We start from the raw sequence: 19562 nt of genomic DNA, 5'->3' as shown, positions 1-19562 counted from the left end.
TAGGCCCAGCTCTACCATCTTATTTTAGGTAAGCCTCCTGCCAAAATCCCAGTATTTGTTTTTATTTGAATAAAAGGTGCATAATCAAGGCTGATGGGTCAGACTAAGGGAAGCTAACACTGAGAATTTTCTGAATCACTGGATCTTGGTCTTATGTTGCTCCCATTTAAGTCAGAAGAAAGAAGCAAACCTGCCTGTGCTTTTGAAATTTCTTTCTTAAAATTACAGGGTTCACTTGCTGCCAGTGGGTGTATTAATATTTTTTTCCTGCCAACTATACAAGCATGTTGGGAGCTGTTTACCCCCAGCAGAGCTTTGCTAGATGCAGCCTATGTGGGGAGGTTCTGAATCAGCCCATTTTATATTGACTCAGACTGAGCCTTACTGTATATTTCTACTTTAAGTGGTGTGATAGCTGTCACAGGAGCTTCTGCTTGCCCAATTTGGGGAGTTTTTTTTTTTTTTTTCCCATTACTCTGTGTACATCTGTCTGTCCATGTTGTTAAATGGTTGGCGTATGTGAAAGAAAGAGGTGAATTTCAGTTTTCCAGAGGTGTAGCTGTATAGGCAGGATTGTGGCTGGATGTTTGGCACTTTCTAAGTAGCCATTTGCAGGATTAGTCTGGGGAATTTGACAGTGAATCAGGTGATATCAAGTCAGGGTCTTACATGCCTTGCCAGCTGTTGTCTGTGTCTGCCTCAATTGCCATGTCATTGCTCTGCAAACAAGTGATGGCATGAAATAGGTAAGTGCTCACATTTTCTTTTTAAAGTGAAATTTCTACTTCGCCAAAAGAATTGAATTCGGTATAAGAACTGAAATGCATAGTTTGCTTTTTCAGTGTTTTTATATATACACCTGGTACCCATTACATCTCACTGTCTAGTCTACTTTTGCTGTTTAGTTAAAATTTGTTTTCTGTATTCCTTTCTACTTGTAGTAATGGGAATAAAAGAAAACAAGATATGATTGTGAGAAGACAACCATCTACTGTGGGACCATGGCTACACTAACAATTTCAACTAATGCCCAACAGGTGGGCATTATTATATATCGAAGCAAGTCTGAATGGCTTGAAGGACCAAGCTGGTTTATGCCTTCTTGTTTTGAACCTACCTGAAGTTAACCTGTGACTGTGAATAACTGATATAGCCTTTGATTTCCTTATACCACTCTGGCAGTATTAAATAGTTATAGAGTGTTGTCCTACCTACAGCTAACGCTCATTTTACTTGTAATATGATCAGAAAAGCCTACAGAGATCTCAGATTATCTGCGAGTTCAGCCCAAGGAAAGTGACTTCTTCCAATCATTTATAACTTCTTCTTAAGGAATCTTAGGAGTATTTTCTTTGGCATTTGTTATGTGAGAATGTGCAGGATACAGCCAGCACTCCTGTTTCATCAAGTCTATTTGAATTAATATGGTTTCTGTAGGTGGTATTAAAAGAGATGAATCTTTCTTAAAGTTACCTTTTAGGTTAGGTGACTCTGATGGACTTGCCTCTGGTGGTGTTGTCAACCTGAAGCTGACCCTTTCTTAGAGTTGCTGACAATTAGATTAAGGTTTCAGATCAGGATTTTCACAAGCCTTCAAGGAGCAGATATTTTTAAGGACAAACTAAGTCGTGGTCATGGCACATTCACAAAATATCATCATCATCTCAGCATCCTTAGCATTTTAAGGTAACAACATCTTGGAAAATATATTTAGTTCAAAGTTAGTTGCGTTTGGAAGTTATAATGTAAAAAGCTATTCTATCTTATCACGTTACATGCAATGTTGGGCTGTGAGAGCAAGTTCCTAAATACGTTCAAAACCACTTCCCAGCACAAGTTTAAAATTTCTCAGAAGTATTTTGCATTCTGATTGAAAGTTTTGAATTTAAAAACAAAACTGTGTAAGGTCAAGTTTTTTTTTTTTTAAACGTATATCTTAATCTAGAAAGTTTTTTAATTGACTATCTCACCCCTCATCCACAGTTCCACCAATCCTCTTAGAATACAAATACATCCTTATAGTATTATACTTTTATAATAAAGTCTGTAGAATATAATATGTTTAGAAAAGTCTTTACTAACGTTATGTTTTAGTTTATTATACTTGGAAGTAAAGAGGAGTTTCACAGAATCCCTTCAGATCACAATCAAATACTCTGGAGAAAATCAGTGGCAGAAGAGTGCAACTTAAGAATTTCTACATCAATTTTACATTTGCATGAAGCAAATAAATAAATAGAATACCAAGGTAACTGAAATTGGTATTGCTGGCATAACTTTTATCTCTGATTGCACTGTTGCTTTTATGTTAATGCTATTTTTTGCAATTCAGTATTTAAGATTCAATAGAGTAAAAACAAAGAAAGGTTAAGATTTCTGAAGACAATCTGCTTATTCATTTTATAGGCTTCTCTGATTTTATAAGACCTTTGAAACAATGTGTGCACTCAATTATCTGGCATTCAGTGTATCTATCGAGTAAGCAGACAGTTGTGGACTTCAGGGAATTTTCAAACACACGTGCTGTTCAACCTTAGCAATCTTCTTTTTACCTAGGAATTGTTTTCAGAAATTCCCATATAATGAAATTTCTGTTTAAGTTGATAGCTGTAAATGAGGGCACGGTTGCTTCATTTCCTTTTGACAATAAGCCAAATGCATCCCTGGTGGAACTCCATTGATTTAACTCTACTTGAGCTAAGCTACACTGGGGATGAATTTGGCCCAGCTTGAGATTTTTTTATTCATCTTTTCTTTAATTTCCTTTAGCTTAGTAGTCGATTTAGGGCTGGTCAGAGGATTACAATGCAAGAGAGGGGAAAAGAAAAACTTCTCTGCTCAAGATCATTTCCTTTTTAATACCCTACTGATTTAACCATGACTTGTAATGTGTTTCAGGTAGCCAAATTTCAACATCAATTTCGGAAAAAAGTTCACTATACTTGGAGGCTCCTTCCTTGGCTACTTCCCAAACCACCAAATCACCACCTACTATACAATGTGCATATTATAAAAGGCAATGGAAATGTCAGTGAGCTGGGAAACATGGATAAACTGCAGTTATCAACTGGTGCCTAATATGGTTAACTTGAGCCCCACTAATTGCACACCTCTTTGGCCATTACTTCAGATGAGGGTGGAGCTGCAAGATCTCAACATCTGTAATGCCTAACATACCACGTACCTTTCCCCCCAGCTACTGCTTGCTGTGCTTGGGTTTCTGAGGGCCTTGGGTGGTTTCTGTTCATGTGATGCTCATGCCAGTCTTTTTTATTTTTTTATTTTATTTTTTTTAATAAGTTTTGGTTATTGTGGGTTCACACCCAATAAGTTTCAAGATTGAGCAAAGGCTGAAAGCATCATTCAGCCAAAACCACTACTGAGCTGTATGTGGTTTTCATCTGAAACTGTAAATCAGCTACATTCACTGAGGGGTTAGCAAACCTGGCCTGAATGTCAAACCTCCAGCAACTCTCCCAAATCAGGCTAGCTCTGGGTTTCATTATGAAAGGTTTGCACAGCTCTAGCTAAGCCCTCATTTTCCACTTTCAGATAAATGCTTTTTCAGCTGTATTTATGAGGCTTAAGAGTAAAAAACCTACCAGCTGTTAATGTTACTCACAAGTTTATAGCATAAGCACATTCTGAGTCTTATCCTCTTCCCTTTCATGTCGGTGGCAAAGCTTTCAACATCAATGGCAGTAGGAGCAAATATCACAAAACATAGGAATACACACCCACTTTAAAGAGAAAAAAATAGAGGTTTGCTTTGAACAAACAAACCCAGGAACAGGACACGGTACACTTGCGTGTTTCGCTCCATGTGCATATTCATTCTCTCGTCAGGATGTACTCAATGGCAATATGGAAGCAAGCACAGGTTTCAGCTTAATGCTGGAACGGTTTGCATTTTCTTATGAGACATCAAAGTACATGTAAAAGCAGACTCTGACATAAAGAACCAAAATATGCAATATAAAATCATGAGCGTCTATCACCTGTGGTAAGAAGGAAGCCCAGAATTGTTAGTTCTGAAGCAGCAGCTGGCTGATAAGTTTCTGGAGGTTTTGACAGTGGAAACAGTCTGTTATCTATCAGAATGGAAATTACTGTTATTTTACAGAGGTTTAGTCTATTCCAGATATAATTATTTTTAACCATTTAGTTAGGTGTGATGGTTTTGGCTTTTTTTTTTTTTTTTCTCTCAAATCACAACATAAATGATTCGATCTATAAGACATTCTGCTACATTTGTCATTTGGGTTTTGAGGCTTATAAAAATGTATGTCCCTGTTTCCATACTGGAAAAATATAGATGATAGCATGCTCTTCTTACCTGATAGGATTCTGAGACTTAGTTAACTGAAACTTTCCCAGCTCTGTTGCAATAACATATCACAAGAATTGTGTTCTCACTCTGTTTTTATTTTGTACAAAATGCTACATTTTAACTTTATATATAAAACTGAATCCCAAATAAATTTCATTGTTAATGCCATTGTTAAAATTTATCCTTTAGGGCATTCTACCCAAAGTAGCGGTGATAACAGTTAACTTTTTTGAGCAGTTTGAATTTGAGGCTGTATTTTCTAAATATTATTTTCATCTATCCATCCTGTTCGTGTGTTTGAAAACATGTGTAAATACTACAAAAAGCTTTGGTTGTGTTTTCTTGTTTAATTAGGTCTGTGTCATGCTTGCATAAATTGCAGTAGCTCCTAGCTAATGCAGAATACTGCCTTTTATCAGAAGTCTGATATCACACTGGCAGTCCTCCTTTCCTTATCCCTGCAGAGAAGAATGGTAACATCACGAGAGGTTTGGAAATCTTGTTTATCCTTAGCTAATAATCACTGTATTATTGAGGATAATAAATATATTCTGGTCCTTTCCACCTTTCTGCCTGCCTTTCACTCACTGATTCTCCAATTAGGCTGAATGCAGTAAATTCTTGACTGTGTGCAGTGATAATTCTGGTTACTTGTTTGGTATTAACTTTTTCATTTAGTCTTCAGTGCAGTCTTCTTTAAGCATTGACTTTTAAAGTAACTTATCTAGAGTTTAATAGAAATTAATGAATTTTTGCTTCCAGTTATGGTCTTTCATCTAGCAATGAAATTAATGGTGAAACAGTGCCTCAGAGGAAAAACAAAACAAAAAATTGTAGGATCCCTGGATGTCAGGATTGAATGTACAATGAGGTGCATAAACAGCAATACACAGCATAGGGTGCAGCACTGAGGACTGGATTGCTCATCTATGCAGAGCAAGAGTGGATGCATTTTACTTGAAGGTTTGGGAATGCCCTCTACAACGTCTCAGGTTACCCCCTGCTAAATGAGCATCTCACATCTGAGTCCAGCTTTCTTCACTGTCAGATGTAAATAGGCAGAATGGTTCTCCTAAAAAGCAATCGCTATTGTTAGGATCCCTCTAGGGGATTCCTCTAGTACTAGCAGGGATATGGGACTATATGATGTATTTTCAAAAAACATGATTAAATTGCATGTTTGCTCATATGTGCCACCCCATGTGCCACCATCGCATTTTTGCTCTTGAAGCTATTTTTTTAAAAATAAGAAATTTAACTAGGAGCCCAAATAATTATTTTAACAAGCTAAATTTTCTAAGTCTAACAGCTAGTCAAATCTAGCTGAAACATGGCCAGTTGAAATGGGTAAAGAGAGCCCCAGAGTAAAATTACACAGTGTTTAACTGTGTGAAACATGTCTGGCTGCCCATACACAGTCACAAATAACTCCAGGAGAATCTGAAGAACTCAGGCTGCCCAGAGAAAAGGAAGAAAAATGACAATGTATTGTATCAATTAAACCCAAAGGGAAAATGTCATAATCAAGACGTCCAGTTCCAGGCTTTTTTGTTTGTTTATCTTAATTTTAAAAGATGAAGAAATTCCCATTTGAGCTTAGAAAAGATGTGCATTTATTTAACATAGATGATAATGATATGAGACTGCTCTCTTCTTCTGAATTGTGCTTTCAACTCCTGGAGTCCTGCCCTGAGACCCCTTAGTGTCCATTAGAAGATCCATTTTGTACCCTTAGACTATGTATTCTTATCAAAATGTTAATTCTTCCAAGTCTTGAAAAAGGCACCCTGTTATACTGTGTATTTTGTATGCCAAATTAGTCCACTTTAATGGAAAAAGAACAGAAACTTTAAGGAATTCATGTGTATCTGAGTTGTGCACATCAATCTTCTAAGGCAGCACATAACAAAGGTCAGAAATAGCCTAGTGCTGTGTTTTGTGTAGCACATCATTCTATGAGAAAATGTGCCCAAGTTCCTCTGAAAACATTGTTTTCAAGCATGGTTACTGCTGAATATATTTCTAAATGACAAGGTTTATTTGCCTGTATTTTGATATGTTTCGGGGAAACTCAGGCTGACAGTTAGAGGAGGCAGGAAGAGGGAGCTACAATAAGTTCCACCCAAACACAAAATGTCATCTCTTCCCTAGCTAGGATACAGAAGCATCCTGATGAAAAAAAAGAGCAGACATTTAAAAGTTTCTGACATGTGTCACAGATGCAGCCATTGAGCCACTGTTCCTGATGTAGCTCGAAATGACAGCATCCAAGCCATTGGAACTGGCTGCGGGACATTCAAAGTTTGGTGTGTGTCGCATTTAATCCTTGTCATGGCACATCTAGGGAATAAAAAAGACAAATGGACACAGGCAGTAGTGATAGTTCAAAAAACTTAAAATAAAGCTTCCCAGTCTAATTGATATTATCAAGCTGTACTAACATTTACCAGCCACCAAGTAGGCAGACAGGAGGTCAGCACCCTTTTTTCCGGAAATTTTCCCCCAAGTCAGAAGGATAAATCTTTCAAGCTTTCTGTAAGGGTGACCCAAATACATGAACTGTGTACTCAGAAATAGCACTGACTTGCCAAAGAAACTCCTTAATAATCAAAACATATAAAGACAACAAGGCTTCAGTCGCTGATGAAGCAACTTGTCATGTGTGCCCCCATGTTACTTATTTATACTAGCTGAGGATCCAGCCAATAATGATGATTATTGTACCAAAGAGTTGAATTTATTGATTGTACTACCTCTGGATATTTTCCAGCCTGCATTTCTGATTATATCCTTGTAAATCTGAGGTGCAGACAACTTAAAAATAACATTCTTTTTAAGCTATCATGTTGATATTTTCTTTGAAGTAGTGCATCTTTTAATGCTGGCCCCAAAAGTTTGTGCAAATAAAACTGATTGTTTGTAATGGCTCAGGGACTGCAGCACAGATCACTTGAATCAAGAGCTTTGTGTTGAGGTTTCCAGAGAATTTATGGTCAGCAGCCCATTAGCTTGTCATTGATTGCAGTGGATGAGCGCCTGCTCCTCATCTAACTTCCAGTTCAACATAGGAGATACCTTTCTCTTTAACAGCCTGGGAGGTGAATACAGAGGATTCAATTTTAGCATTTTCCAAATACAATCAGACTCTGATAATGCGAATCCCCTGGCAAGTTGAAGTTGGAAAAAAAAATCTTTTGTATTAAAAAGTCAGTGGTACCTACAGGCTATTGGACTGGTCTCTAGTTAAATCTTTTGGCTACCTAGGCATAGTGATAAATCAAGCATGGGTTTAACAGTATTTCCTTCTGTATGTTAAAACAGACATTATAGATGTTAGGATGGAGGAAAAGAAGGTTCAGTGAAGGAATGTGTTTAAAACACACACTTTTTGTGCAACTTTATGAAAGGACTGACAAATAAATTTGTTACCTTAAATCCATCCATCACATTACTGGAGAAGAATGTTGTATAGTTTTGTTGTCTGAGGTTCTAAATTTTTTTTTAAACATTCTTTTTCTGTTTGCATCCAAAACTAAAGCTAAAAGTTGAAAATGTTGAAACAACAGCAAAAACAAAAACCCCACATTGTTATATTTCTGTCCTGGGTCAGAAATATGAAAACAATATATCCCAAAAGACCTCTTTTTTATCCTCGTATAAAATACAGCTTTAGGAGAAGTCAAGTTAGCATGCTAACTTAGACCTGAACTCTGAATGCTTTGAGTTTCCCCCTTTGACAACCTTAATACCAGCTATACTGACATTCAAACTTGGTTGACTTGGTTGCCCTCTGGAAGAAAAGGATGCTCAGAGTTGGACTCCTCCATTACATGATTTCTTATGCCTTGAGGGATATGTTCATGAGGTATTGCCTGGTGAACTCTTCCTGTGTCTAAATTAAGAGACTGGTGAGGCACATAGTTCAGTGGGGAGGAGGCTGCAGCAGGCACCAGTATTGCTGAGGGACAGAGCAGGTAGGTGCTGACCTGCCCATAGAGATTCCCTTTGTACAGCACATTGTTTGCCTCAGTACCAGTGCAGGGGAAAACATACTAGCTTGAAACTCTGTCCTTTCTGCACAGGACAGATAAATTGAAGCGCCCATGGGAGGCTGGGTTCACCTCCAAAATTCTCCTCTTCAAAGATATGTAGTCAAGACCTACAGAGATACCAGAGCAAAACCAAGGTAATGATATATTTTTCTTTATGGCATATCACAGAGAAAATAAGCCTTGGTCAACTTTCAGCTGGTTTTGACTGTCAGCATAAATGTAAATTAGTAGTGCAAGGTGGTTTCATTGCTGGCAGAGAATAACATTTGAAATTGTTTTGCTGAGGCTGTGCACCATTTCTGTGTATTGGTGATTGATGCACAACAGACTTGGAATAAGAGAACGCAGTGCAAGCTGAGATTGTAGGTTCTCTTCTCTTTTGGATCATGTCCTCTTGTTAAGCTTCTTGGACTCTGGAAACGTTGTGGCTGCACATCTGCTTCTTCCAACAACCTTTTTGCATGTTTATGGTCCTACACACAGTGAAATTAGAAAGTAACAAAAGAAAAATGAATTAATAAGAAGAAAGTTGTAGAGGGGAAAAGGCATGGACTATGCATCATTCTTTTACAGTAATGACGATGAACAGTGGGAAAGACAGTGGGTGGAAAAAATATTTTTAAAACTGTTTTTCTAATATTTGTGGCTATAGTTGGCAATCTTCATAAATCATGTAGAAATGTTTAATGATCTCTAGCAGTGACTGTGTTCCACAGGGCAGAGTTAAGGTTGTGGCAGAAAGCCCACTCCTAAGTTTTCTTCTTCATTGTGCATCATCTACTACTGAAAATAGGGTGTGGTTATTTTTTCCAATTATCATAAATGAGCTATCAGTTCAAAGAAAATAGACTGAAGTGCGGGAAAGAATGTCTTCATTCAAATTATTGTGTTCATTATTTCTCTCTGTAACGGAAACTCATTTGTATTTTTTTTCCCTGCCAGATAATTCCAGAGGATTTATGTAAACTAGGGATTTCCTATTTGCCTTAATGGGAGTTACCCCACATGGTACAATAGATCATTGGCACAGCAAAGGAAGCTAAGTCAAAAGACCCCTAGAGAGCAATGTTGATTTTAAATATTTCTCTTCTGTTATAATAACTTCCATAGCATTCTATGCATTATGAAATGCCTGATAGAGTTAATTTGCTGCATTGTAAAATAAAGCCATCATTATCATTATTAACTGTAATTAACTGTGCATCTGATCACGGTGCATAATAGAAAATGACAAATATAGCATAAAAACACTTTAATATCATAATTACCGGTCCATTTGTATTGTTCTTTGTAAATATGCAAATGCAAAGTAATTTGATTGAATGTGTTGAGCTATGTTGCTTTTTGCTTATCCTACTCTGATTACAAAGATCCAGTCTTCTCTACGAACATTTTTGGCTTCAGATGTTCTTTTAATGGCAACCTGTGAGAAGGAATGAAAACAAACAGCCCCAATAAAGTGTGCTGGGGCCACTCTATAATGTCATTTCCTAGACTTTTACTTTCTAAGAATCTTTTAAGCAAATTTATGTATTTAATCTGTGGACTCAAGTCTTGCAGTGGTAAACCTAGTTCTACAGAGATTAAGTTGGAAAATAGACTTTGCTAGGGAAGAAGAAGAAAATGGACGTTGTGCTGTGCAGCAGTAAGTCATAATGTCATGGACCAGAATCTTTAGGTAAATCGAGTATTCTTAACTGCAGGTCTGGAGTGGAGTTACTAGTTTTCCTGGTCTGTTGAGGATTCTTGGTCCTAGCACTGATTGCCTGGCTCGTGAAAAGAAGTGGAGTTCCAAAGTTTGTATGGCCTTTGAAATAACAGTCTTAGAAAAAACTTTCATCTCATAAATGAAGGTAAGCCTAAGCCTGAAAGCCTTCCTAAAACTAGATGAAATGGCCTGGATCTTTTCTTCTTTTGGGAACTGGCCATTTTTGTCTGCATTGATTAAAGAGTCTAAACTCAATGAGATTGCTTGGGAAATGAGCTAATTAATGAAAAAAGATTTCAGGATTTGGCACTTTGGTAGGAATGTCATGGACTTAATGGGATTATTGACCAAGGGAAGAGCTTGCAGGACCTCACCATAGGCAGTTTATTAAAAAGAATCCATTTAAATTGCCTCTGAAATGAAACCACTGTAATGATTAGCCTTTCTGAGATCTGCCTGTTATTATGGTCAGATGCCACCTCTTTTTCTGCAGCAGTAGTCCTAGTGCTTGTTGCAACATTATTCTGGGTGTTTTCTGCTTAACTCAGGGTGCCACTGATTCCCAGAAGCAGCATATTTCCAGTTTCCTTTAAGAGCTGGTAGTGAGGCTCGGGGTGCTTTATTTTGGTTTATTTTTGTAACGGTCACTCCAGTAAAGCAAAGTTACAGTTACAAAAGGTTTTAGTGGGGAGCAGGACTGGAGGAGCACTGGTGGGAGATTTGCCCACGGATGGGTAAGCAACTTGCTGTGATGCTGGACTTTTTCATCTCTCTCACAGAGATTGGTTACCTTTTTTAATATAATAAAGGATGAAATGGTTAAATACATCACAGTTTTGCCAATAATAGGTGTTGGTGTATAAGTCTAACTGGCAGTCAGACTGCTCAGGTTATTGATTTTACTGTCTAATGGCTGAAAGAGATGTTATCTTGATTAATTAGAAGTCAAAAACAAATGCATCTTGCTTCTATTAGATCTTCTGGCATTTGCTTTCTTTTTTTTTTTCCTCCCTCACCAATGTTGTTGTACATGTACCTTTAAAATGTTTTAAACTGAAAAGCTATCAAGGTCAGCAGTATACAAGCCCTAGTGACTTTATTTCAGCTGTCAGTGAGTCCTTAAAGCATACACTGATTTTGGTGGTTGGAAGGCACTCTTTTAGAGCATAACACTATTCATTTAACCTCAAAAAAGGAAAATCCAGTGGGCTACTATACCTAGTGCTCTTGAAGTAACTTATCACCTCATTATACTTCTGGGCAGAAATGCTGACATGCTGTCTGACTATTACTTTATATATTTGCTGATGGTTTTACATGAAAAAATATTTTCCTCTTTTGAAGTATTTGGTGTTCTTCTGTAGAGGTACTTGATGCTTACTGTGAAGAAGCTTCAAAAAAAAAACATTCCAATAGTGAAACAAATAAAAGTATACAACTTTGTATCAGCTACCTGAATTATGATCAGTAAGATGATAGAAAAAAATGATAGATGATGGGGTGGGGGAAAGCCTAGGTTTAGTCACCAATAACAAAACCTGTAGATTATATTATATCACATTAATTATGACTTCCTGGAGGTTTACATGCTCTCAGAAAGCCATCAGCAAGGAATTTAAATTAAAAAATAAAATAAAATAAAGGAATCTTGTGCATTTATAAACAATTTACACTTTACAGAATTTACCTCAATCCAGTGAGTAGTCTTTTGTTTTTACTCTAGTTTTTTTTTTGTCTTAAATATGAGCATGATCTAGAACTAAAATTACCTTACAAAATATACAGAAATATACTATATTGCACATTGGGTTGCGAATCAAAGTGAAATTACCACATTTGCATTTCATAACTTTAGAACAGATTCTTGTTATCATAACTGGTTTGATTCCAAAAATGCTATAAAAATACAAAGGACACATTTCATATCTTTTCAAAATCTTGGGAATCCCATAAATGTAGTAGCTTTCTGCTCATAACAGTGTGCATAGTATAACAGAAAAACACACAGCACTGACACAAGCTTTGCCGCATCACTTACTGAGCAGACGGTTTATGTGCCTTCCTTTTTTTCTTACTTTCTCCACAATATTTTAGCATATAGTTAATCTGTTTATTGAATTCTGAATTTTCTCCTCTAGATCTTATTGTCATGAAAGAATAGTGTCTAAAGAAGGATGGCCTCCAGCACTGTACAATTTATAGGTGTGGAGTGGTTTAAATAGCCAATTTGTAAAGCTTCAGAGTCAATTTATGTGCTGTTTTTCTGGTGGAGTTTACCTAGACAAAGTGTAAAATGCACAAGACTTCTAGTCAACTATTGTCCCCACTTTGCTTGGCAACTTGGTATTCCCCCAAAAAGACTGGGAGCCTGTTCAGCCCAAGCAAGGAACTGCAAGTGTTTTCTGAAATAAGGACTTCAAATGTACTCTGAAAAGGACAGGATGTAAATCAAGGCAGCACTGTGGTTATTTTAATAGGCATTCTTACCATTTGTGCAGGTCCCTGCAACTTCTTACTGTGCAGTTAAATAAAATGAGAAGTTCCCACAGCAACATCCGTGAAAACATCCATGGTCATTTTTGACTATAGGCCTGCTGAAATATTGACCTGAATTTTATTTAGTGGAAATTCACAGTGCAATTTCAGTAAACTTAGTGCTGCTGATTGCTGTCAGATTGAGTGCATTGGATAGCAGGTTTAGGTAGTGGTAAGATTAGCCATCTTGCATTGTTCTGCCACCATCCTTTGTCACTGATCTGAAAGGGCATCATCTAGGCAAGCCTGTAATTCGGTATTTATTTTTTATTTGGAGACTAACTGGGAGGGGGTGCCTGCTAGTAACAGTTGTAATGCTGAACCCTGTTCTGTAAAAACTGGACTGAACTATATGAGTTGTGTGTATCTAATAAATACGTGGTATGTATATGGTTGTTTCCATCTGGAAGAGATGTTGACTCCTTGTTCTCTTACCAGCAACCACATCCATTTTGATTGAATTCTTAGACAGACAAGGAAGTAAACTGGAGGGCAAAACCATAGATAACGAGGAGTGCAGACCTAAGTCAGTGTTGTGATCATCATTATTCTTATTACTATGCCCTCTATGCAAATAGGACCCAAATTTGTTAAGAACTGACAGATTTTGTCACATTTTAGGTGTTTCAAGGTCTAATCTTTAGAACAACAACAAAAAAAGACCAAACCCACAAACCAACCAAAAAAAAAAAGTTAAAAATCTTTATGGTTGCAATAAAAATATTAAAAAAGGGACACAGTAACTGATGCAGTGGCTTTGGACTAAGTGGTGCATAGGAATTTTTACTAGTTTGCCACTTACATATGGCACAACAACGCAGGGGCCCTAACGAGGTAACATCCAGGGCACTGGGCTGCTTTAGCACGATCCTGATCTCTGATGGATGTGAGAGTGTCGTGCTGACCAGGCCCTCTTTTTTTTTCCTCTGGCATTTCCCCTCATTTTCCCCTTCACAGCATTACTTCCGGTCCATTCCTCTGCTCCAAAAGAACTTTTTCTTTTTTTTTTTCTTTTTTTTTCTGAGCAATGTCACACTTCCTTTGTGGAATACAGGAAAATAAAAGCTGTAAAATATTGATTCTGTAAGTTTACATGAGGAAAATGCAAGATCTTTCTTCTGAGCCTTGAAATTGCTGTCAGAGGGCTGCCTCAGCTGTTAAGCAGGGCCCAGCTAATGCAGTCAGGTTTGTTCCATCTGCCACAGCTTTGAGTGACAGGTATGGCCCAGTGCACATCCACTGAAAACTAGCATCAGGGAATGACATACAGTTTGATAACATAAGATGCTTAGGTTTTTTGGCTCAAGTGAGATGTTCAGAGCTAATAGCCCTGTGAGCAGAGTTTCAGCTGTGATCTGTACCTTGAGATATCGGTTGTGTCTGGCTCAGGAAAAAGGGGAAAGAATGAAAGCTTATTTCTAGAAAGGTTTCCGATGAGCAGCATTTGTCATTGAAGGGGAAGATGGGTATAATTAGCTTGTCAGTCTAGTTTGGGCTGAGCTAGCTTTCTGTGGTAAGAAAGATGGACTAACTGCCAGAAGAGCTGACAGGCAGTCGATAATGCAGCAATTAATGTCATAAATAATTCTGGAACCAATTATATCAAAATGGACTCCAAGCTTTAAAAAGGAACAGAATTCCCTTATTCTTCCTGCTAACAGCAAGAAGCAGCTTTCATTTTTCTCTGTAATTACTTTTCATTGTATATAGCAATAAAATAGGGCTTCTCTGTCCATATTTAAAACTTGTCTGTCTTGCCTTCCTCCTCCTCCTAAACCGCCTTTACCCCACAGGACAAGGTTGTTACAGCAGATCTTCACTGAGGTGAATGTATAATCTTTTCACATGGTTGTTACATGGTAATTTCTGCTGCACCTAAATGACTAAGAGCCAAGTTTTCTCAAATGTCACGGGCAATGACAGCAGAAAGCACCAAACAATGGCATTTGGAAATAAAGACATTTGTGAAATAAATTGATTTGTCTTATTATTTTAAAGGTTGCTCTGACTTTGATTACACTGAACTTATTGATTTTTTTCCACCCCTCTTCCTGTGCTGTTACAACTGTGGAATCCGAGCCAAGCTATTCCCTTTATGCTGCAAACACAATTCAGAACAGCCCTGTGAGTTAATGGGCTTCCCTTACAAAAGACACCGAGTTACAGACACCCTCTTGAATGATATTCTCCTTAGCTGTTTCCCCATGTTCTGTAATACATATGTAGATAACACAATGTCTGTACTAGCAAAACCCCACACAGTACTGCTTTTGCTAATGGTCTTTTCTGTAACCTCATCTGCTGTTTAAAAAAAAAAAAAAAAAAGAGGGGGGAATGTAGAAGAAGTAAATTACTGTAGCATTCGTTCACAGCTTTGTTCAGAGCCTGACAAACGTTTCCAACTTTTCAACTATGGTGGCATTTACTCCTGGGAGGTTGGGGAAAACAGTTCATGAAATTCCCACTGTTTTAAAACCAGAAACATCTGTTGGTGTCACACGCAGTTTGTTGGCTGGGTCCAGGACTAAAGAAATCCAGCAGCTGATCAGCTCTCTCCTTAGCAGTAGGTGTCAGTATGGTGAGTGGTAATTACAACAGAGAGTTTTAGAGGACACACAATAATTAGGCTAGCTAACAAAAGCATAAACACTGGCATTTACCATATCTAAAATGAGAAATGTGTCTGCTGTGCCTATACATTTTTTCAGACCGCGACAAAAAAAGCGTAACTAGTTTAATCAAGCTTTTAAGGAACAAAGGCTTTCAGGTTTGGGATATACAGCTCATTGTTTTAGTAGGAAGAATGGGAGAAAGAGTGAGAGCTCTCTGGTGTGCAAAGCCCAGGCATGCAACGGCGCAGAGCTGGCAGACCTAGCGTCCCTTCCAAGCCCTGCTACAGAGATGCTGCTGAGCGACTGCAGGGAGGTCGGGGCGCCTGTCATCACAGCTTCCCCATGTGAGAAGCACGGAGACTGCTCACCCCACAAAGGCAGTATGCATATTAATGCAGGTAAGGCTTTTTTAAGCAGTTGGAGATCCTCCATAGGAAGGGCATGGAAATTCAGTATTATTGAGGAAAGGCCATCTGTTTCACATCTCGTTAATTACTATGTTCTGTTTCTACCCTGCAGCCCAGTAAGGCCTGAAAACAAGGAGCTGTGTTTAAATAATACTGCCTCAGTTAAACTACGGCGTATGTAAATTAAACTCAGTTTTAGTCCAAATGACCCACCTCAACCTGCAGCTCACAGGAGTTATTACAAAATGTATCAGTAAGGTTTGGGCAGAATCTCTGAGCGACAGCTCTGTAGCCTTTCAGTGGTCTTGCTGTCAACATTTTTTTTGCTATGTTTCTGTATTTTTAGGGACTGTACTTCCCTGTCTTCAGGCCCCAGATCATTCAGTGTACCATTTCTCTTCAAAGGAGGTTTTGATACTCTCCTTTTATTCATAAAAAATGATTTTGAGCACCAAGGTAAAATCAGTTGGCTCTAGTCTGACAAGAGTGGTCTAGCAGGCAGCATCACTGTTTTGTCTGCACAACTCCTATTGACCTCCGTGCTGGGGAAGTTCTGTCCCATGGTCAAGTGGACTTCATAAACAGGCCAAGCAACTTAGAGTAAAATGGCAGATTAAATGAGCCTAATTTAGCCACCACCACCTGTGATGCTACCTTTCCCTAACAGTTCAGCTTTTCTGGTAAAACTGACAATATCCTTGATGACACTGTAGGAAATTTATGGCTAAGTGAGCAACCGCTAAGCTTAAAACAAGTAACAGATTTCCTGTTGGTCAGGAAGGTGAGTTGTCACAGAACAATCAATATTAGCAAAGGCTTCTAGTATCATTACTTGTACTTCTAACAACAAATACGGAATGTGCTTTTATTTTATTCTTAAACAGTCTTAAATACTCTATATTGTTAGTCATATTTTAATGACTCCTAAGGATATATCCTATGAGATATTTTGTAGTCCTGAAAAGGCAAATACAGAATAAATTAATGGCATGTCTTAGAGATTGCTGATCCTTTATCCTCTAAATGCCTCAAAATAGCTCTTTGTAGAGGTGAAGTGCAAAATATAAAGACTTTGTCACCTTGGTTTAGATCAAGATGGGTGATATTATCTGGTTTTATTCTGTGTATGTTAGGATGTTACGTGTTTTTTTTTTTTCTGTTGCTTGAAGGTGCACAACAAAATTCCAACCTTGTATGGCTATTTACTACTGAGATCACTGAAATCATACGTACTAGTTATAATTTCGTGAATTTGTGCTATTAATACAATAATGACTAGATTTTCATCATAAACTCTCATAAGTATCCTTCTGGAGTAACCTTACGGTACTCCAATACACAGTGCCCTATGTCTAAAACACAAAAGTAGCAGCAGCAGTGTTTGGGCAGTAACAAAGCACGCAGAAGCAGAAAGAGGAAGGGGCAAGAATTCAGCTTCAGTAGGTCTCTTTCTCTTCTAGAAAGAGGCTCACAGACATCAATATAATTGATGTGATTTTTTTTTTTTTCTTGATGACTGACTGATTTACATAATCATATAAATTTTTAACCATACCTTCCTTTTTCCTTTAGATCTAATTAGCCTCCATTTACTTCAGAGTTGGGTTTTTTGTGCCTTTTACTGCAAACCCTCTTTTGCTGCATCACAGTTTGCATTGCTTGCTCAGATCTGGCTTGTCAGAAGGCCCAGCATGTCCGAACAATGACAGATTTTTCTGAAGCTCAGTTCTCCATCATGCAACCAATTAAGAAGCCAGGTTGATCGGTGAGCAGAGAATGAAAGGGAAAGGAGGGAGAAAAAAATGAAAAATGTCATACTAGTTCAGCATACTTAGATCTTTGAAAAGTGGCTGTACATATCACAGACTTCTTCCAGGGGTTTGAAAAGCTGACCTTCATTAGGTGCCTAAATGGGAATTGAGGAACTTTAATATTGTTGTCTTTGGACCATGAGCTCTGAGGACACTGACTTTGCATGTGAGCTCCTACAGCACTGTTTCAGAAGAGATTTTCTGAATGACTTTAATAGAAACAGTAAATAATACAGCGTGAGTGCACAGGATATGAGTTTCTTCCTAGCAGTTTTGTTATTGAAAGAAGTGTTTTATCTTCTGTGGTTTCTCCAGCAACCAGACTAACATACATTTAGTTTTAAAGTATCTATCATATTTTATGGCTTTGGTAGATAGGTGTGCTTAAAAATGTTTTTGTTCTTGGCATATATTTTCTTTATTTTTCTGAATCTTTCTAGATCAGTTCTTGAAACTGCTGGAAACAGAACAAGGGAAAAAAAAAAAAGAACACAGAACAGGTTAATGGAGAGCATGCTAGTTACTAATAATAGTAAAACCACGCACCGTAATGTGAGCAGGTCTATGAACCTATCTTTGGCCAAAAAGAGTGGGGAAATAAATCTTGCTGAGGAAAAGGAAGAAAAGAGGGGCAGGAATATAGAGCGCTGTCTACTACAGTATATACAGGCTGTTGTCTACTGAGCCACCAGACTTTGTATCAAGGAAGTTATGGATGATGATGCTATCACTTCTGTTGATGCTGATATGGTTTTATCCTGTGAGTAATTATTTCTTGAGTGAAGAGGAAGGACATTTAGGTTAGTCTTATGGTATTACTGATTCTCACCAAAACTCTGATCTTGGATTTCATTTTAAGTTTGTAATGGCTTTGATTTTCTTGGTTATTGAGGGCGAGCTTAAAAATTAACCAATCTTGTGCCCCTCCATAAGACTGCCTTCTAATGCTCCTACAAAAATTAATGTATTTTTACTGTTTTGATTTTTGAAGAGGAGGAACTCATCGCCACTTGAATTCTAGGAATCAGAAGTCCTGCTTTTCTCTGGATGAGAAATAATGCCAGATGTGGTCTTAGACAAGTCTTAAGTCTGCTTATGGAAGAGGAAACTGCTACCCTGAGGTGAGACCCAAATGTGAAGCTACATTGGGACTCAGAGAGCTCATACATTCCAGAAATGAATAAAGACAGTTAGTACAGATAGAAAAAGATATACAAAGAAGTGCAAGAGAGTGATGTCGAGACTGTCTTTTATCATAAAAAATATAATCTGTTGATAATATAGCGTTGGCTACCTTTCTCTCAGAAGATGTAAAGCCTTTATGCTGTTCCTTTAAATGGACAAATAGTAAAGTCACTAAAAGAATTAGGACACCCTGAGAACATAATGTTATCTTCTCCAGTTCGTCTTCAGAGTGGAGGGTAGAAGGGTGTTAAGTTACTACCCAGATTATTTAAGCATTTTCCTTTCAGGGACTTTTGCAGGTTTAATGCTGATATCCAGTTATAAATTTGAATTTCACCCATGCTTTTTCCTGAGGTGCCTTTTTTTTTTTTCTTGGTAAACAGCAGGTGAGGTTAATTGCTCTTGATTCAACATTAGCAGGATTAAGTTTTCTTGGCCTCTCCTCCTGCTGAAGAGGGTTCAGTTTCTTTCCTTTGGTTAATGTGTCAAATGCCTCCTTCTCCCCTTACCACCCCTTCTGCTCCCCCATTAACTAACTTTGTTGAAATACATAAGACAATAAGAGAATACACTGTGTAATCAAGAATGAAAAATAGTATCATTTACCACAGTAAATCATAGCCAAACAACACAGTTATAATAGAAATACCTTTCCTATGTCTGATCCACTAACACATACTTAGTCAGATAACAAATAACTTAGTCTTGGAGAGAGTGCCCTGGATTTGATTTATCTCTGAGTGTAAGTAAATACGAAAAGGCTGCCAAATCTGCCTGTATAAATCTCAGCTATCTCAAAATGTTGTGTATGGGGGAAATGAAAAATTAGGAAGGTGTTTCTATCCTAACAGGGTATGGAGGCAAAAGGTTCTGCTTTTAATTCTTTTTAGAGATGATATTTCTCTGCTTGATACCTGGGAAG

This window comes from Cygnus atratus, chromosome 7 (genome assembly GCF_013377495.2).
Source record: "Cygnus atratus isolate AKBS03 ecotype Queensland, Australia chromosome 7, CAtr_DNAZoo_HiC_assembly, whole genome shotgun sequence".
Classification (NCBI taxonomy): domain Eukaryota; kingdom Metazoa; phylum Chordata; class Aves; order Anseriformes; family Anatidae; genus Cygnus; species Cygnus atratus.
This window is presented reverse-complemented; position numbering follows the sequence as displayed.